We start from the raw sequence: 18,979 nt of genomic DNA on the forward strand, positions 1-18,979 counted from the left end.
TTTGAACCACCAGTGAGCAGCAGGGTTCCCTGGAAAATTAGGGCAAAAAGAATTTAAATGGGAAACGTGATTCAGAAAGAATAAAGTTTTCAGGTTTCTTCATTGATGACTGATTGGTTGATGTTCATTCATTCACTGCTTATGCCAGTTACTAGGCTAGAGGCTGAGGAACTTAGATAAACTGTGGTGGCCATGCCAGGGGCTGACATTTTTTTGAGCTGGGTGAGGAGGAGATGTTCAACAAAGCGTGTGTTAGGAGGGCTTCACTGCAGAGGTGACATCTGAGTTGAGTCTTAGAGAATAAGTAGCTCTTAACAGGAAAGGAGGGAAGATGGAGGGAACAGCATGGGCACTGCCACCGTGGTATGAGAGTATATATGGTCATGGAATTGAGACTAGCCAAATAGGTCTCGAGTGGTTACTAGAGGGGTAAAGAGGGGAAGGAGGCCTGGGAAGATGGATGGAGGCCAGATGGTGGATGGTCTTATGGGGCTTGAACCTATAAACACTTTGCTGAAAGAGAGACTTTTTTTGCTAAATCTCAGGGCCTTTAATAGTATTCTGATATTCCATAGACTTTTCTTAGATGCTAACTTTTCTATTATTTTCATCCACAGATTCTAAGCCATTTTTCATGTGCTTTTATGCTAAGGAAAAAAATTACCATGACTTTTTCATTAATATATGTCACATTCACAGATGGACTTTCATAGGGTTAAAACCTGGTTCTAATGTACAGCCATATTGTGAGGGAAGATTGAAAGAATAAAAGCATGTCTGTGTTGTGCATTCCAAGCTGTAATTCTTTTCAAAGAAGAGAAAATATATATACTTAAGTTTAAACTCAGAGAGTGTTTTATTTACACAATAAAAATCCCAGATGAAGAGCCCACCGTGTAATTTTAGTGTTGAAAGGGAGCTGTGAAGTTTACATGGTGTAAATTACATCCAACGAAAAGAGCAGTGTTGGGTTTATACAACATTGCTTTCCTTTACATTACCATGAAAATGGAGGAAAACAATGAAAACTCCTGGAAAATTCTGGAAAGCCAATGATTCTTTTTAATAAAAGATGAATGTCTTGTGACATTGCTGCGATTAATCAAATAGATAATGTTTTATTTGCATTTGTCTGGTAAGGTGCTGGAATTTTTTTAGTAGATGTTTGTAAAGATAGGAACACAAAGTAGCCAGCAGCACTGCCTCCTTCCCTTGAGTCAACAAAGAACCACAGAGAACAGTCAGAAATTGGAAGAGATCAGAGCAAGTAGATGAGTTCCTGCCAGATGATGCACAGAGTCAGCCTTAATGGAATTCTGGTCACGTAGTTCAGAGCTCAGACCTGCTTTGGTTTAATCAGCTTCCAGACATTACAGTGTGGTACAGCCATGTTGATCCAGGCCCCTACATGCATAATTTATCTCCCCTAAATTAGGTCTTGTTTATTTCCCTTTGTTTGACACATTGTATTGAAAGCTGCAGGGTGGGACTACAGTACTGTAACAGGTTTATGTCTGTATGTGTCTCCGTATGTACTTACAGCTTTTGCACACATGGCTCCAGTGTTAAAGTGTGTCGCTTCATCCCAGGCACATGATGGATGCAGAACAGGATTATAAGCAGGATTTCAGCTTCCTATACTTTGGCAAATTATTTGGGCCCTGCCTTGCTGAAAATAGGACTCTCCTGGCCTTGCAGAATTGGACAGGTCTCGAGGATCCAGCACTTAATACCTTCCTGGGTTGTGAGCAAGATCTGAACTAATTCATTAAGTCCTGCAGCCAGCGATCCTGGAAGAGCTGCACAGCGGAATCAAAGATTTAAAACCCAAGGATTCTGGACACATTCTTTTCAATGGTTTTAGGAAATTTCTGGCAAAAATACAATTGCTATTCTGTAGCTTTCTGTCCTCAGTTGAAAGAATGAAATTCGAAAAAGTATAAGGGGCTGGAGGGACAAACACAACAGGTGAACCTGAGACACACTGTCATTTCTATGATGTGTGACACTTAAACGTGAGCCATCTCAGAACCAGACTCAAAGTAGGACGGAGAAAATGCTTTTAATTTTATCACCTAGTAAGTAGCCCAGAGAAACTAAATTTGTTTGAATTCTATCCATGACTTTTAATATGGTTAAAATACAATTAAAAGAATAGCTTAAGGGAAATATTTCTTCAAAATTCTTTCAAAAATGGTTTCAGAGTTGCAGTGTTCTTTATGCAAAGAGTTATTCCCATCTATAACATACACATCTGGCCTCGTAGTCTTCTTTGCTCATTCCTGACATTGTAAAAGGAGGACCTGGTTTTCTGAGGTGATGATATTTATAGTTTGGCATCATCAAAAAGCAATTCCTTGCTTATTTGGGATTTGAAGCCCAGCCGGGTCTCCCTTGTGACTCATTCGGTCTTCACCCAGGGCTCTGCTGCCTGCCTGTGCAGCGCGCTCATGAATCCTTAATTCCATTTGAACTCAGCAGTGCCAGAGTCACTTTCCATCAACCCGCCCACTCAGCTGAATTGCGCCAGCCTCTCTGTGCAAAGCATCGCACTCCAGTTCTAAGATTGATTGGGTGTTGGGTCACCACCACAAAGACAAAGGAGGTCAAACTCAGCACCTGCGGTTTTCCTTTTAAGACCTGATACCATCATCATCCCCTCTGACTTCTAGAGATGACACTGATGAAATTTTCTGGGATTTACCTACATAGCCCCATGGCTTCTTGAACCAGCCATATTGACACTTCCTCACTGATAATGCAATGAAATATTAACGATGTATTGTTGTTACCCTCGGTCTGCATGTGACTGTTGAGAGCAAAATGACATGATGGGCCAGATCAGACTGATGTGTAGCCAACCCTGTCTTGTGACATCTTTCTCGTTCTCCCATTTTGCTCTTCTCTAGGGTGGGAAGGCAAGCACGGCTGGGGTGCTGGCCAGGTGTCCAACAGAGCAGGCAGCTCTAGGCTCCAGGAACTGCAACTGAGGCAGGCAGGGTAGATACTCTTAGAGGTCAGAAACAGGGAGAATGAGAGAACAGGCTCAAACCTCATCCTTATATCCACAAGGCTAGTGCAGAACTAAAACCTTGTGACCAAGCCAAAGGATCAGGTGTAAGACATGGGTATAGACTCAGAATATGAGCAAGGACAAGGGCAGGGAAGTTAAGACAATTAACAAGAACAGGACTGGTGCAATGGTGGCTTTTTAAAATTGGTTGCCCACAGAGTTGTGTGTGTTAGGGTTGGCCTAGTTTAGAAGCACAAGGTAGAGTGTTGGCAATATGCAAATGATTGGACAGGTTGAAAAATTATTTAGAGAGTATTGGATTATTTGAGCTCTCCCCAGTGGCCCTTTAGTAGCTGTAACTGGAGAGAAGTCAGATGTGGTCCCTGCCTTGAGAAGTTCACCATGTGCAGGAGGAGACGGGAATGTAAATTAAAAATTACAACACTCACAGGGCTGCTGGGAAGTACTGGTCTCATTCTACCAGGAGGTAGTAATAATAGTTAACATTTATTGAAAGCTCACCATGTACCAGGTACAGTGTGAAATGCCTTACTTATATTACCACTGATTTACCACTCTATTTTATAGAACAAATGACCAGAGGCTAAGAAAGCTTAAACAATAACCACTCACGGTTGTAGAGCTAATTAGTGCTTGATTAGTGGTTAAGTCTGAGTCTATGACATACAGCTTGACCACTACACTGGTCTGTTCTGGGAGACACATTTTAAGATAGAAATGGAGAAATATGGAACTCAGGAGAGTGCCAAAAATAGTGTAGAGACTGGAATCCATGATCTTTATGAGCGGGGAAGACTCTCCTTACCCACTTCCAATGGGTCTGCTGAGATGCAACATCAAGGGCTAGAGTGAGAGGCACACAGTGCGGCTGCGGGTATGAGTAAGGAATGGGGCTGTGGTGGACTGTTTCCTTGGAGCGGAAGGAAGAGAGGTTTATTTGTGAATTCCTGAACCACTTACTCTCTGCTCTGGGTGCCAGGTTCCTCTGGCAACAGAGATTAGGAATCCTGGATGAACTGGTAGACACCGGGAAGTTCTGCCAATGAACAAGAGCAACCAAAATAAGAGCATCTAATAAATGTTTAGCTTAGAGAAGAAATTTTATAGGAATCTTCACACATTTGAAGGGCTGTCATGTAGAAGAGAAAATATAACATTCATGCCATATGACTTCAATGGATGCAACTGGGACCAATGATTGGGAATTACAAGAGGCGGATTGCAAAAATATCTTCTCTCCAACAACTAAAGCTAACAAAACAGAAGTTGGCCGGTGATAGCATGATTTCTTTATCATTAGAGGTTTTCACAGAGAGGTTGTATCACCTTCTGTGGAGAGTGGTAGCTTTAAAGTTTAGAGTTCAGGAGATTCACTTTTGCTGCTTGCTAAAAATACGCGTTTCTGGGCTTGGCATGCAGAGATTCTGATTCAGTAGTTCAGTCATGGGGACCAGGAATTGCTTATTTTTAATAAGTGAACTAGAAGATTCTGATGCAGGTAAGAAATATTAACCTTAAAGATTATAAGCAGGATTTCTGCTTTTAAAGGAGAAGCTGGATTGCATGACCAAGTTTCCATCCAGCTCTATGTCCAGACCATGTTGATTTCTCTTTACCCAAAGTTCCTATTTTTTAAATAGTCTTTACCACATAATTTAATACGTAGTTATTTTGTCTTCCTCTTTTAATTAGTTCTCTCACCCAACCAAGATTTCCTGAGCATCTACCATGTGCCAGACACCGTTCCAGGAGAACAAAGCAGACAGAGCACTTGCCTTCGTGGAGCTGATAATCAGTGCAGGGAGATAAAGAAATTTACAAATAAACAAGTGATTTCCTAAATATTTCCTCTATACAACCAGATGTAAACTCTTTTGGGGGAAGACTCTGTCTTATTTAGCATTTCATCCAGCGTCTAGAGCAATGCTATGCAGGAATACGTCCTCAAATGTATATTTAAAGCAGCAGTGAAACATCAGAATAAGAAAAGGTTTGGAGAACAGCTACCAAAACTTCTATTTTTCTACCACAAACCAGGCTAATCTCAGTGATTTCACTGAGGGTTTCTTTGTGCTTTAAGATGGAGGATTTCTGTAAGCCAATGGACTTCGTCTGCATTAGCAGAAGGAAGATCCAGACAAAGTGACACAAGCTTCTCAAGACTTGGGGGTCACAGTCTTGGAGAGTGAAAAACTGAAAGACTTCCAGGGAAGAATAAAGATGATGAGGGGGCTTGACATGTCATGTGTAGGTCAGGGGTCAGCAAGCTTTTTTATATGTATAAAGGACCAGATCATTAAATATTTTCAGCTTTGTGGGCCCTCGGGTCTCCGTACAGCTCCTCAGTTCTGCCATGGTAGCATGAAAGAAGCCATAGACAGCAAGTAAACGAATGGACACATTCTAATAACAGTCCCTTTACGTAAATAAGTGGCAGGCTGTATGTGGTCCTTGGCCCAGAGTTTGCCGACCCCTACTGTAGAAGAAATAGTTTGAAAGAACTGTTTCGCTTGGAGAGGACAAGGGAGAGCACCTTATCTATTTTCAAATATTTTAACGAATTCCATACAGAAAAGAGATTTGACCTATACTGTATGACCAGAGGATCTATGACTAATGAGTAGAAGCTCTATGCCAACATATTTTTGCCAAGCAAAACAATAACTTTTAAATAGAATTCTCTAGCATGGTAATGAGTTTAATGAGTTTGCCATGACTGGAGGTATTCAAAGATTGAATGCCCACTTAGGAATTTTAAAGAGCAGACAAGGGACACTGATGAACAATTTGACTAAATGTCCTTTACTGTCCTTTTTTACCAGGAGATTCCACCATGAACATGGAAGTTAATACACAGAGCAAGGCACAGAAGAAGCTCAAGCTGACACAGAGGCACAGGTAAATAAGAGCCCAGCAATTGCACAGGATAAATTTTATTTATGATGAATCAATTTCTGGGTGAAAAGCCAGCTCTGCTAAATGTTATGTACACATAGTAGTAAGCAGATTTAAAATAACCAAAAATTAGAAATGGACTAAATATTAGTTCTATTCTGGTGAGTTTGATTTATAGAAGACTTTAAGATAATATCTGGCAAATGGGTTGGTCATTTGGAAACTAAGTAGATGACTCCCAATTATGCAGATTAAAAAAGAGAGTCCAGGGGCCGGCCCCAGAGGCCTAATGGTTGGGTTCCCATGCTCTGCTTCCGTGGCCTAGGGTTCTCAGGTTCCGATCCCAGGCGTGGACCTACACACTGCTCATCAGGCCATGCTGTGGTGGCATCACACATGCAAAACAGAGGAAGATTAGCAAAGATGTTAGCTCAGGGACAATCTTCCTCATCAAAAAAAAAAAAAAAAAGTGGGTCTAGAGTCCATCTTCCTTTTTAAAATTCAAGGGATTTTAAATTTCTGAGTCCCTTTTAGGACTTATTATAGAATTCTTTTTGTGCCCTCTGATGTTTTGCATTTATAAAGCTGTAAATGTTAAAAATAACAGGACTCTCAAATAGATGCATAGATCCATAAAATTAATAAACACAGTGATATATTCAGAGCCTCTCGCCCCACTGATGAAAATGAGAATCAGATAGTGTCTGAAGGGTGAACCTGACAAGGAACTAAATGGCTTAAAATCTGTGGCTCTCCTTAACATGCTCCGTGTGTGCGCCAAAGAAACAAACCCTCCCTCCGCCCAAGCTTGGTCTCTACCTCCCAGTGGAGGGTCGGAAGGGGTGAGTGATTCCAATCAATATCCGGTTGTTAGAGTAACAGCCATGTCGGTTCTGGATGGCCGACTGGGCGAAAACATGTTTGTTCTACTTAATGTGACAGTGTCCTGTCAAATTAACAGCCACGGTGGCAGGAGCAAGCTTGCTTAATGGGTTGGAGTCAGTTCCACAGAGAATTTATCATCAACATGCAACCGAGAGGAACCCCAAACCTCATGACCGGGGTTTATTTGTGGATAATAACTGAAGGTATGCCGTGTACTTACAACAGGATTTGTGTGCTTTTTAGACACTCGGTTGCATGTTCTTTATCAAATGCTGCCCTTTCCATCCCCACAAACACTGTAGGATCATGCTTGGTCTGGGTTTAAATAGGCCAAGCGAAGTGTAATATTTCAGTATGGTGCTGAGATGATTTGGCAAGATAGAATGACGGCTGTGAAGAACCAAGCATCAGACGTGGAGGGCGGGGAGCAGAGGGTCTGCCCCGATGGCTGCTCTGACCCTGCAGTGCACTGTGAACACCTCAGTGCACCTTCCGTCCCCAGGTGAGCGGTTGTTCTAAAGCCAGGATCACAGGGGCCGGCCTGGTGGCGCAGCGGTTAAGTGCGCATGTTCCGCTTCCATGGCCCGGGGTTAGCCAGTTCGGATCCCCGGTGCGGGCATGGCGCTGCTTGTCAAGCCATGCTGTGGCAGGCATCCCGCATATAAAGTAGAGGAAGATGGCTATGGATGTTAGCTTAGGGCCTGTCTTCCTTAGCAAAAAGAGGAGGATTGGTGGCAGTTGTTAGCTCAGGGCTAATCTTCCTCAAAAAAAAAAAAAATAAATAAATTAAAAAAAAGCCAGGATCACAAGCTCTTTACCAGGTTCCTCCTATGGCCAGGTTGTGTTTGGCCCATATCATGTAAAATATTAAAAATGAAATACTCTCTATCATTTAAAACTAAGAGAATTCGCATACAATTCTGGATGTCTTCCTTGAATTAGAAAACCAGACTAGTTGGCAGCATAAGCCAGCTTTTTCACACGGCAGTAATTGTCTGGAGTGGTGTGGTGGCCTCTCCTCTTTAGATGGGCTAAGTGTTCTCCATGGTGCCCCCCGGGCCGGCTTTGTTCACTCAGGTGACCCAGCCAGCTCCTGAAAGCTTTGAAGTTTTCCATCCTTAATGTAAGGGTTAAATCTTGATTTTCACCCTCATGCTTGTGGATGGAAGATGGAATATTACGGCTTTCCCATTCATGGACCTTGTTAAAACCCTCCTTGCTTCTCCCCTTCTCCAGCCCACCAATCTTCCACCAGTGGCCAAAGCTGGTGAAAAAGGCAGATGGCAGTGGAGGCTGGGGGAGGCCAGCCCTTTGCAGGAGAGCACAGGAATGGTGAGAACAAGATCTGAAGTATAAAACGACTTAGAAACAACAAATCTGGGAGCCAGAAGATAGGTTTCTAACCCACTAATCGACTCTGTGATCTTGGAAAGGTGCTTGAACCAACCTAGTCCTAGGGTTTTCCATCAGTAACATGGAAAATCAGGCTAGATGGTCCTGGAAAGCCCTTAAAGTCCACGATTCTCTGGTGGAGGCGTGGGACAGCCTGGATTTCATTGTCTGTTTACCCCTGTTTGTGTTCTCCTGTGCCATGAGACTGTCCATCTCAAGGCACTGGAGGATAGCCCAGTAGCTTCCCGTTGTGAGACACTGAGCTGTTTTAGGGGAGGCAGAAGACACAGCTTGTCTGATATAAAGTCTCACAGCAACGACAAAAACCAATCTGGGCAACTTTATTAAAAAAAAAAATGCCTTGAAGAAGACACACAAATGGCCACTTTAACTGGAGGGTTACTGGTCATGAGAATTCTTCAGCGGTGCGATCCCTGGCCTGTGGGCTGGCTTTCGAGCAGAAGAATCTCGGCCTGGAAAGGCTGTGACTTTGCCTGCCTTTGTATTCCTGAGGAACCCAAGGATGTCTTTCCAACGAAAGAGGTAAACTAACAACAACGTAGCTCCATTCATCGTTTAAATCACAAATGATTTTCCCAGAATGATTGGCTCAAATTCCAGAAAAAATTCTAGAAGCGGATTCAGTATAAGACCCAAACCTACCAGTCCATCTGAATCATGAGTTCACTTTTGTTTGCTGGTGAGCCGCCTGGGGACACTGAGGCACACACGTTTGAGGGCGAGCTCATTTCTCTCTGTATAACAGCAACTACAAATGGATGGGGAAATGGCAACCGCTTTATATCTTCATTTGCTTAAAAGAGATAAAATCTTTTCATTCCACTTTATTAAATGTCAAATAACTTGGTAATGACAAAAATCAAAACTTGCACTTTCAAAGGATTTTTTTTAAGTGTATTAAATTTGTAAGGATACAGCAATATTTTAAATAAAAGTGAACACACACTTTAAAATATATCCATTATGGAGTCAAATGAGACCTCAATAATTTCATAATTTTTCTCTCTGAAAGTGAGGAACCCTTAGGAACAGATCCAGAATCTTGCACTTTCACCTCACTTGGAACTGAGCAGAGGGGCTGAGATTGCTCGCTGGCAGATAATGACAGCCGGGACACTGACATCCTTCCAGACATTAAGTCATTTGCAGTTTCTCTTTGACAGGTATAAAGCCTCAGAAATTAATTGTGGGAGCTAGTCCTGATTTACCCGGGATCATGTAGCGGCTGCAAGAACATTTTCTGTCAAAAGATTGATGATGAATTAAGTCTGCTTGTTAAAATGTCCAGCAAATAGCAGGATAAACATGGTAATATATTCCATTTTGAATTTAAAACTACGACTGGCTTTAGAGCTATTAATGAAGAGACAGAAAGAAGCTAAGAATATTAAACTCTGCAAGAGAACTTGATTTTAATTAATGAGTTATTTTTTCAGTAAAATCTTGATTAAGCAGAAGAGTTGAGGAAAAGAAATGGCTGAGCAAGAAAAGTTTGGATTTGCCTGGAAAATAGAATACTTTTTCCTTATATTTGTAGCCTGATGTTGAAAATCTTCCTAAAGGGATCATTCTCCTGCCTTGAATTCAGTTGGCCTTTTATTGCGCACAAAGCACATGCTGGCCATGATGTAGGAGCTAAGAGTCTACCCAGATGAATGACCGCCCTGCTCTCAAGGCATGCTAACACTCAGTGAGTCTAAGGCTTACATATTGAGCATAAGGGAGTAGTCTGAAAACTGTTTATTCCCGTAGCCCTCCAGATTTGTCATTTTGAGTTTCAGTTTCCATTGCTCATGCTGGAGATGGAAATGAAGAAGAATGGGGAAAGGTGCCTGGGTTTGGAGGGAAAAGTCTTGAGGATGAAATGAAATGAAATAATACGTGTGAATGCTCTTAGCACAGTGTGTGCTACTTTACAAATGTCAACAATATGTGTACGTATTTGTTTATTGCATGAAAGATACATGGCAGACATTATTTTATTGATTAACTCCCTGGAAAGAGCTTGGAGGTGGGGAAGGAGTTGAAGGTCACCAGTTTTCTTTTAGTCCATCAACTGAACATGTAATTTGTATCTACCAGAATAAGACTGAGCCATTTAAGCTGAGCCATATAAACCAGCTTGCTCCGGGAACACATGGGAAGGACATCGAGACCAAATTTGGGGTGCCCGGAAATGATTCTTTAAGGAAATTGATACTTGAAGAATACTGTGAAAGAGGGTACATTTTTAGACAGAGTTTTGCAATTCAGAGCAGTTTCTATGAAATGAGTGAAGAAATTATTGCTTCAGAAACTCAGATAGCAGTCAAACTTCTAAGACAGGTGACATACTGCAATTACTCAAAAACCAAAAGAGAATCCTTCCTTTATATAAAATTTTGTCACAACCTGCTGGAATGAGCTTATGTAGTGTGCATTCTGTATGACTGAAAAATGAAATCTTAGTATTGTCTGTCAGTGTTAGATGGCAATTAAGGAACCATTAATTTATCAAAAATGGGCTTCTGTTATATGGCTAGAACTGTCAGGTGGTGGGGGATACAAAAGAGATTTCAAAGGTGTCTCTCTCTTTCAGGAACTTACAATCTCTTAGGGAAGACAGACTCATACATACAGAACTAAAATATTAGGTTTGAAATAGAGTAATTACAAATAGGTGTTATACTGGTCATATGTTAAGGATTTAGATACAATTTCCCAGTTACTAAACAACCTACAAAGATAAGCAGTGACAATTTAACACGCTCCTTCTCCTTTCAGCTCTGGATATTTGAAAAGTACCTTAAGGTGGAATTGTTTGTATGCTCGGAAATCTGGATTTCTGGATTTCTCTTTTCCCTTTCCATTTGTCTTTCAGCAAATTCTCGATAATCATAGCTTTTCTGCCCACATCCTTGCCTATGGGTGTTTATGACCCTAAGAAGGATGCATATTCCTCAGTGTTCTATCAGAACTAGATAACTTCGGGTCTTCAAAATTGAGATGTGGGTCTTAGCTCCAGAAAGGATGAGGGGGCTAGAGAGCATTTCAGGTGGTTTTTGCTGTGAATGTCATGAAAAGTCCATAACTTCGGAAAGAATGAGAATCAAAAAATTCTGTTCCTGCTATACTTTTCAAGGAAGGGATGCTGTGATTCTGTACAAATCTTGGTTCAAACCCTTACTGTGGCTGATGAAACTCTACACAAGCTGACGCTTCTCTACCTTCTGATCTGTTCTCATCTCATTCTCCCCTTCGTTCACTCTTTTCTGGTTGCTCTGGCTTTCCTCCTATCCCTCAAAAACTGGCAGTTATTTCTTTCCTTCTTAGACTCTTTATCTTGGCTGCTTCCAAATCCTCCAGCTCTTTGGCCAGTTGGCTCCTTCTCATCATTTCGATTTCAGTTCAAATGCTGCCTTTTCAGAGAGGTCTTACCTGACCATCCAGCTTTTTGTGTCATTTGCTCTCAGGCACAAGTAAAAGAAAATGTGGTTCAAATCCACTTAAACAGTAGGAAACATCACATCACGCAAGAGGAAGGCCTGAGATTGGGTGAGTTTCAGGTGAATGGTTTAGTATCTGAAAGGGTTCTTTCCTTTTCTCCACTCCGGCTTCCACAGCATCATCTTCCTTCTAAGGCTGCTGCTTTTCATGGTCGTAAGATGGTCCTAGGGAAAATCTAGGCTATAGGTTCTTTGTTAATGCCGTGAAACTACTTTCTCACAACCCTTTCTTAAAAATGAGAAAAACTTTCTCAGATGCATGCCACAGATTTATTTTACATTTCGTTGGCTGGAACTGTGTCACATGATTATGCTTGAACCAATCACTAATAAAGTGGCTGGGATTCATTCATGTAATAATAGTCATCCCTCTTTGAGCTGAGGTCACACATTGCTACTCTAACCACACATTGCTGCTATTTGTCAAGAGAAGATGGAGCAGCTGCTGGGGAATCGACCAAAGTACTCTCCCTCCCCTAAGACACCATCCCATTCTCTCTAATTTTTTGTACTCACCACAGTTTTGAATTATATATATTTATTTCTATTAAGTTATATTTATTATTATTGTCTGCCTGTCTCACCAAAATTAAAGCTTCACAAGGGGATGGCACCTGTCATTCAATGATGTATCTTTACTTAGAAAAACAGAATAGGTGCTCAATAGAAATTTGTTGAGTGAGTGAACAAGGTTGAGATATCGCATCACTCTCTCTTATAGAGTCTCTTGACTTTGTGGGGATGAAAAAGTTTGCCAAGTTATTACAAATTGACTTTTTCTTTTTATTCCCTAGAATCTCTTATGTTCTCAGAAGGCCCCAGTTACTGGGTAAAGATTCCTAAACAGGTGATTTTATCAGTCTTAAGAACTTTTGAACTAGGCTTTGAAGAATGAATAAAATGAAAAGTGAATCAATTATTTGGAAAGGAATAATGGGGAAGGTGTATAGAGAACAGGAACAGTAGCAAGGCAGGATAAAAGTACACGAGGTGTGCTAAGAAATGAAAGCAGCCTGGTGTGGCTGTGGCTAGGATGCGTAGAGTGACGGGGAGGGGAGCTGGAAGGGAAGCAGTGACGGTGACTTCGCCACGTGGTCTTTCTCAGTTGCTTCCACCATTCCTGTCATCTGAACACTACTTTAGTCACCTCAGCATGTTTATAATTTATTTTATATTAAGTTATCTTACAAATATTCCTCTTTCTCTCTGCCTGGTCCCTTTGGTATATTTCACTTTTTTGATTAGTTTATAAACTCATGGATGGCATTGATAAGTTTTACTGTGTGTTAGGATGGAACTTAACTGACCTAGATGTGAGATAAGCTTCGTGAAAGCAAGGACTGCGAATGACTTTCACCACCGTATCCTCAGTGCACGTGGAAAGCACACATTAATATTGGTAGAATAACTGGAGGAAAGAGAGAATGACTCAGAAAAATCTGTTTTCTTATCAGGCTTCCCCTTTACTCATTACGTGATCTTGGAAGAGAATCAGTGAATCCCCTCGACGTCCTGATTTCCTCATCAGTCAAGTGGGGATGATACTGGGAGGCTTAAGAGAGACGATGCAGACACTTTGGGAAATGAAAATGCCACACAAATGTATATCCTGCTGCTGGACATGATTCTGAAATCAGTAGCTGCACTCCAGGAGCAAAGAGAAACAGGAAGAAGATAAGATTGTCATTTTGGCCTCGAAATGGGAAAAGCTAACTAGGACATTTTTTGGCCTATCTTGAAAATTTCAAGCTGCCCAGACACTATTTAAAAAAAGTTCCACATTTCACTGTAAGAAACGGAGATAGAGAATCAGCTGAATAAACAGCTGTAGAGATCCAAGCCTGAAGACTTCTAAGATTTCAAGATGTCGTGTTAGGTAAATATCCCCGAGATAGAATGGGCCCCTTCGTAAGCAGATACCTCTGGGATTCATAGTCTATGTCAGGTCACTCTTCTCTTCCTCTTCCATCCTCACCTGAGAGGGGATGAAGTCATTTTCTTGCCTTGATGTGGAAAAAAGATGACTGTCTCAGGTCTCAAAAGTTTTGGATCCTGGTATTGGCTCTTCACTAATTACTCATGTGACCTTGTGTTAACTCACATATGTGTTTCGTTTGTAAAGTGAAGAAACTGTAAGTGATAAACTCTGAGCTGCGTCTATTCCGTACAATTTTATAATCCCTAAGCATTCAGAGGAAATAGTGAATTGGAATCCTAGGCAACTTTCCATGATCACTCGGCTTCCTCAGATCCTTGTTCGACCAAAAGCTGTCCCCTTCTGCATGTATTTCTACAGAATACTTTTATTCTGGTTGTGAAAGTCTTACTTTCAGGGGGCCATTTTGGTGGCTAATTTAGGCCGTGTCCTATTACCCAGCTAGATGATAATAATAGCTACAACTTATGTAACACTACATGCTGGACACTCTTCTGAGAACCTTTTTCTTTTCTTTTTTTTTTCTTTATTTTTTATTTGCAGTAACATTGGATTATAACATTATATAGCTTTCGGATGTACATCATAATATATTTTGAATTCTGTGTAATGTACTCACTCATCCAATCCTCATAATAGTTTTATGAGGTAGATGTTACTGTGATAGTTACTTTATTTATGGGTAAACTGAGGCAAAGGGAGGTTAAGTGATTTGTCCGAAGTCACACTGCTATTAAGTGCCAGAGGAGCAATTCTGATCCAGACTGTTTTATAACCCCACACATGTGTGCTAAAGTAATAAGCTCTGCTGAGTATGGAGGGAGGAGGAAAGCTGGCAAGAGGAGATATTCAGCTAGAAAGCACGGAGCCAATGATCCCAGCTCATTGTGTCAGGTACACAGGGCAGGTAAGCTGTTCACACAAATGAGGGCGAGCAGCCAGAAGTCTGAGTTCTATCCCGTAGGCCGGTTTGCTCTCAATATTTTGTCTTCGGGATTGCCTGCCAAAAATGTGACTTTAAATATAAAACCAACAAAATGAAATCATTTCTTGGAGAACATTTCTGTGGTTCACTATGGAATGCCAAGTGAAGAATATCTGTCTTACATTTTCAAGCACATGTGTTGTAGTAATTTTATGGGGTAATGAGTTGGCTTCCATTAAAGCTATTTTATTTTTACAGGGGCTGGGGCTAGAGAAACGCTATGTGGCAGGCAGTGAAATATCTTACTTTTTCAGATTGCTTTCGCTAATCACCTACAGGTGAATTTTCTGGGAATTCCGGTTTTAACCGGTTTCCCTCTGGTTTTGACTGTTCTGGATTTCAGTGGGTAGTGACTGAAGACTTGGACATAATGGCATGGGACCCAGTGGTGAGGAATGGAGAGTTTGGGGTATGAGGGAAATGATCAGAATAAAGTGGCAGAGAGATGGGGCTTTCGTCTCAACATTGAAACTTGCATAGGACTTAAAGTCCATTCATTGCATCCAATAGAAAATAATTCAAAATGTGGCAATAATTAATAAATGGAGGCAGATGTAATTTATAAAAGCTAGCATAGTCTCCACTTCCTAGTTTATCACTTGGCAGATGCTGCTCGTTATTTACCCGGTATTCATTCTCTCCTTCTTCCTTATTAGCAGAAGCCAGATTTGGCTCCTAAAATATTTTATTCCCCAGATTGTCTTGCAACTCCATGTGACTGTGTGACACTGTTCTTACCAAAGAGATATCCGTGGAAATTAGCTGGGGATTTCTGGGAAGGCAGATCCTTCTCACAAGAAATGAGTTATGATGGTGGCACAGAAAGATGGAAAGATTTAGATTCTCGATTCTGTGAAGCTGATGCAGCTACCCTGGACTGCTTAGGCAGAGCACTCTTGTTTTCTAAAAAAGAATTACGTCTTTTTGAAGTGTAAGCAGTTGCCTAATTCTGAGGCTGAGGAAATTGCTCTCACTGTGCTTCTCCTGTTACCCACTCCCCTCTGGGAGCCCAACTTTAAGGGCTGACATGTTCCCATCTAGTGTAATCTGTGCCAAGGGGATAGGATCACTTGTCATTCGTTCCATGGTAACTGTGATTCTGGAATAGGGCAAACTATTCTTGGTGTTCTCTGAAAAAGAAGAGGGGTGATGACCTGAGCTGAGATCAGTTGCAATGATCTGTTGAATTTCAACGTAACAAACGTGTTAGTCAGTGGAGTAAAGTAACCTAATAAGCACTCGACCGGGAAGGGCAAGTGAACAGGAAAGAGCTTTGTGCTTGATCCTTGCCCCATAGTGGGGTATGAGAAATGTCACCATGGGACACCCGGGCCACTCTGGTAGAGAAGAAGCTGCTCAAGGCTGGAGGCAGCTGTCAGCATTCTGGGCCTGAAATGCAGCCCAATTGGGCAGAATTCCTCTCAGGCTAAATATCAACTGGACATGAGGTATTTGGTCAGTAAGTGCTGTTAAGGAAATTTAAAAGAACTTTGGAGGGAGAGTTCTAGAGTTACCAATTTAATGGGTGCTGTTCATGTGGCTCACCTGATGTTAGTGAGAAGAGACAAGCTGAGGCTGAAAGCTTTCATGTTAAGGATGGAAGATTAGAAAGATCTTTGATGGCATCGTTACACTTAAACTAGCTGCCCTTGGGCTTTCTTTTGCATGAGCCACGTAAATCCTTTACTTCGTTAAGCCACTGTTTGTTGGGTTTTCTGTTATTTGAGCTGAATTCATTTCACACTGACTCATCCTCTTCTCTCTCAATACACCCACTGGGTGAGTGCCCTGTAGATATTTGACAAGGGAGACTAAGCTATCTGGGTGAAAGGCAGACCTTGTGACAGAGAAGTTTGACTATGATTTTCTAGGCCTCTATGATATCTACTTTGTGTTTATGTTTGTATTTTTGTCCAGAAATTTTTAAGCTCATTATATTTGGATAAATTTCATGAATGTCAGTTTCTTTATACTTTGACATGGGTTGAGATCTTCCAAGGAAATGTGGGTATTTTGATTTTCTAAAGACAGCTCAAGGAATGAAGGAAGGCAGAGAAGAAGGAGACCGAAATAGATGGGAGGTGAGCACCTAAGATTGCCTGTCGTGGTACAGGTTGTTGTCATCTTATTTACTCCTCAGAACCGTTCTTCAGGCATGTTTTATTAAAACTATTTTACAAAATCAGAAATCTGAACTCAAAGTAGGTGAAATACCTTACTAATCAGTGGCAGAACCAGATTTCATATCCAGATATTCTGACTGAGCATTCCAGATGTTCTGTGATCTTTGCCTGAGAAACAGACACCCTTCAAACACTGGGCAGTTATCAAACCTGCTCTTTACTCTGAATGGACACACCATCTCTATTTTCCAAGGCCATTTGCTATACAAACATCCTTGAAAAAAAATATGAAACTAGAGCAACCAGTGCCTTTGCTTGCAAAATGTGCAAAACTAAGAGAGGCCCGTGGAGAATTCTCTCCCAGCAGTATCTATCTTTGTCATCCTCTTCTCTCTCTCTCACACCCCTCACCACAGTTTTACCTAAAAGCCCCTTTATCTTGGGGGCCTGTGGGTTTTCAACATCTTTATTCCCTCCTATCACCAAAAAAAAGTTTTGAAAACTTATTTTAGTCAATAAAATACTTAGAATGTATCCCAAACGGTTTTCACATGATCTTTTCAGGCAACAAAAGCATAAGCACTAATTTATTAGCTCATTTATTTATTCAATGTCCACCATATAACTACTATATACCAGGTACTAAGTGCTCTCTTTTAGAGAGAGCCGGTTTTAATAAGTAAACAAATCGGCCAATCAGATACTGGTGAGTGTAGAGAAGTACACAGTATGGAGTATGAACTTCACTGGGGGTGACGGTTTGGTGCTTTTACATTGGATGGTCTAGGAAGGCCTCAACAAAGAAGGGAAATTTGAGCTAAGAACTCAAGGATAAGAAAGAGTCAATTATGAAAAATAGCCTGAAAAAGGATATTTTGTACAAAAGTATTAGTAAGAACAAAGACCCTGAAAAACGAGTTCTAAATCTATTAGGTTGAACCAGATGAAAGTGATAATGTTTTACACATGCAAACAGGCAAATCTTGGAAATTTCATATAGTTTGACCTATAAATATTAACAGGCATGTAGTCAGCACCGTAACAATTGTGTGGGTTTCTGAGTATTTATTTACTTAATCTCATTGGAAACGAGTTTTAAAATTCTACAACCTTACTCACTTTGACTTAATTCAGTGCATAAAAGCATAAATTGTGTACTTTTTTGAGAACATCTTTATAGATCAATAGGTTAAAGGTTTTAAGAAAATTGCAGAACAACTTGCAAGAATTCTGAGAAACCACAGACAAATACTAATGCAACTTTAGAGAGCAGGTCAAATAACGTGTTAGACCAAAAGAACCAAATGAAACTCTATAAGGAGAATAATTTGAAATTAAAAGAGAGGAAAACAATAGGAAAAACAAATTTATGTACTGGATACCAACAGCTTTAGTCAACATGGAAGAGCCTAACATAGGGAATATGTGTTTTAATCGTGGGTTCTATCAGGCAAAATACTGGAAATAAAATATTTCACTAATGACTCCTAAATTATGATAAGAATGTGTATTTTGCCTCCAGGGATAGCGGCTTCACAATATCCTGTGTGATGGCTAATTTTATATGCCGACCTGACTGGTCTGCCAGGTGTCTAGAGATTTGGCCAAACATTCTTCTGAGTGTGTCTGTGAGGGCGTGTCTGGATGAGGTTAACATTGAATCAGTAGATTGAGTAAAGCAGACGGCCCTCCCCAGTGCGAGGGGGCCTCGTCCAATCCTTCAGGGGGCTGAATGGAAAAGACAGGAGGAGTAAGGGAGACTTCTCTCTCTGCCTGTTTTCAAGATGGGACACTGGTCTTCTCCTGCACTCAGACTGGAACTTACACCATTGGCCCCCCTGGGTCTCAAGCCTTTGCGCTAGATTGGAACTATGCCAACACCTCTCCTGGGTCTCCAGTTTGCAAAGGGCAGATCTTGGAACTTAGCCTGTGTAATCACATGAGCCAATTCCTTATAATAAATCTCTTTATATATATGTATACACACACACATGCGCACACATATACCTACATGCTTAACATATATATGCATATATACATGTATGTATGCATATATATACAAATATTACATACACGCATAGGTATATGTACATGTATACATGTGTGTATGTGGAGATAGGTATATATATATATCTCCATCCTTTTAGTTCTGCTTCTCTGCAGACCTCAGACCAGTATATCTTGCTAGTGACTTAATATGTTACTTTTATCAGGAATACTGGC

The 18,979-nt window shown here is 40.9% G+C and overlaps 1 long non-coding RNA gene across 3 annotated transcripts in view; it reads left to right on the top strand.

Moving 5' to 3' along the window:
* LOC102147755 (uncharacterized) overlaps nt 1–18,979 on the top strand; it is a 92,449-nt gene that overhangs the window by 22,104 nt on the left and 51,366 nt on the right. For 2 of the 3 annotated variants that reach the window (XR_001381186.3, XR_002809378.2), the window contains exon 4: nt 5,857–5,932. This is a non-coding gene — a long non-coding RNA (uncharacterized lncRNA). Of the gene's footprint in view, nt 1–5,856; nt 5,933–13,166; nt 13,589–18,979 lie in introns of all 3 variants that reach the window. The other variant, XR_011440714.1, reaches the window with a different exon arrangement.

This window comes from Equus caballus, chromosome 7 (assembly GCF_041296265.1).
Source record: "Equus caballus isolate H_3958 breed thoroughbred chromosome 7, TB-T2T, whole genome shotgun sequence".
NCBI classification, from domain to species: Eukaryota; Metazoa; Chordata; class Mammalia; order Perissodactyla; family Equidae; genus Equus; species Equus caballus.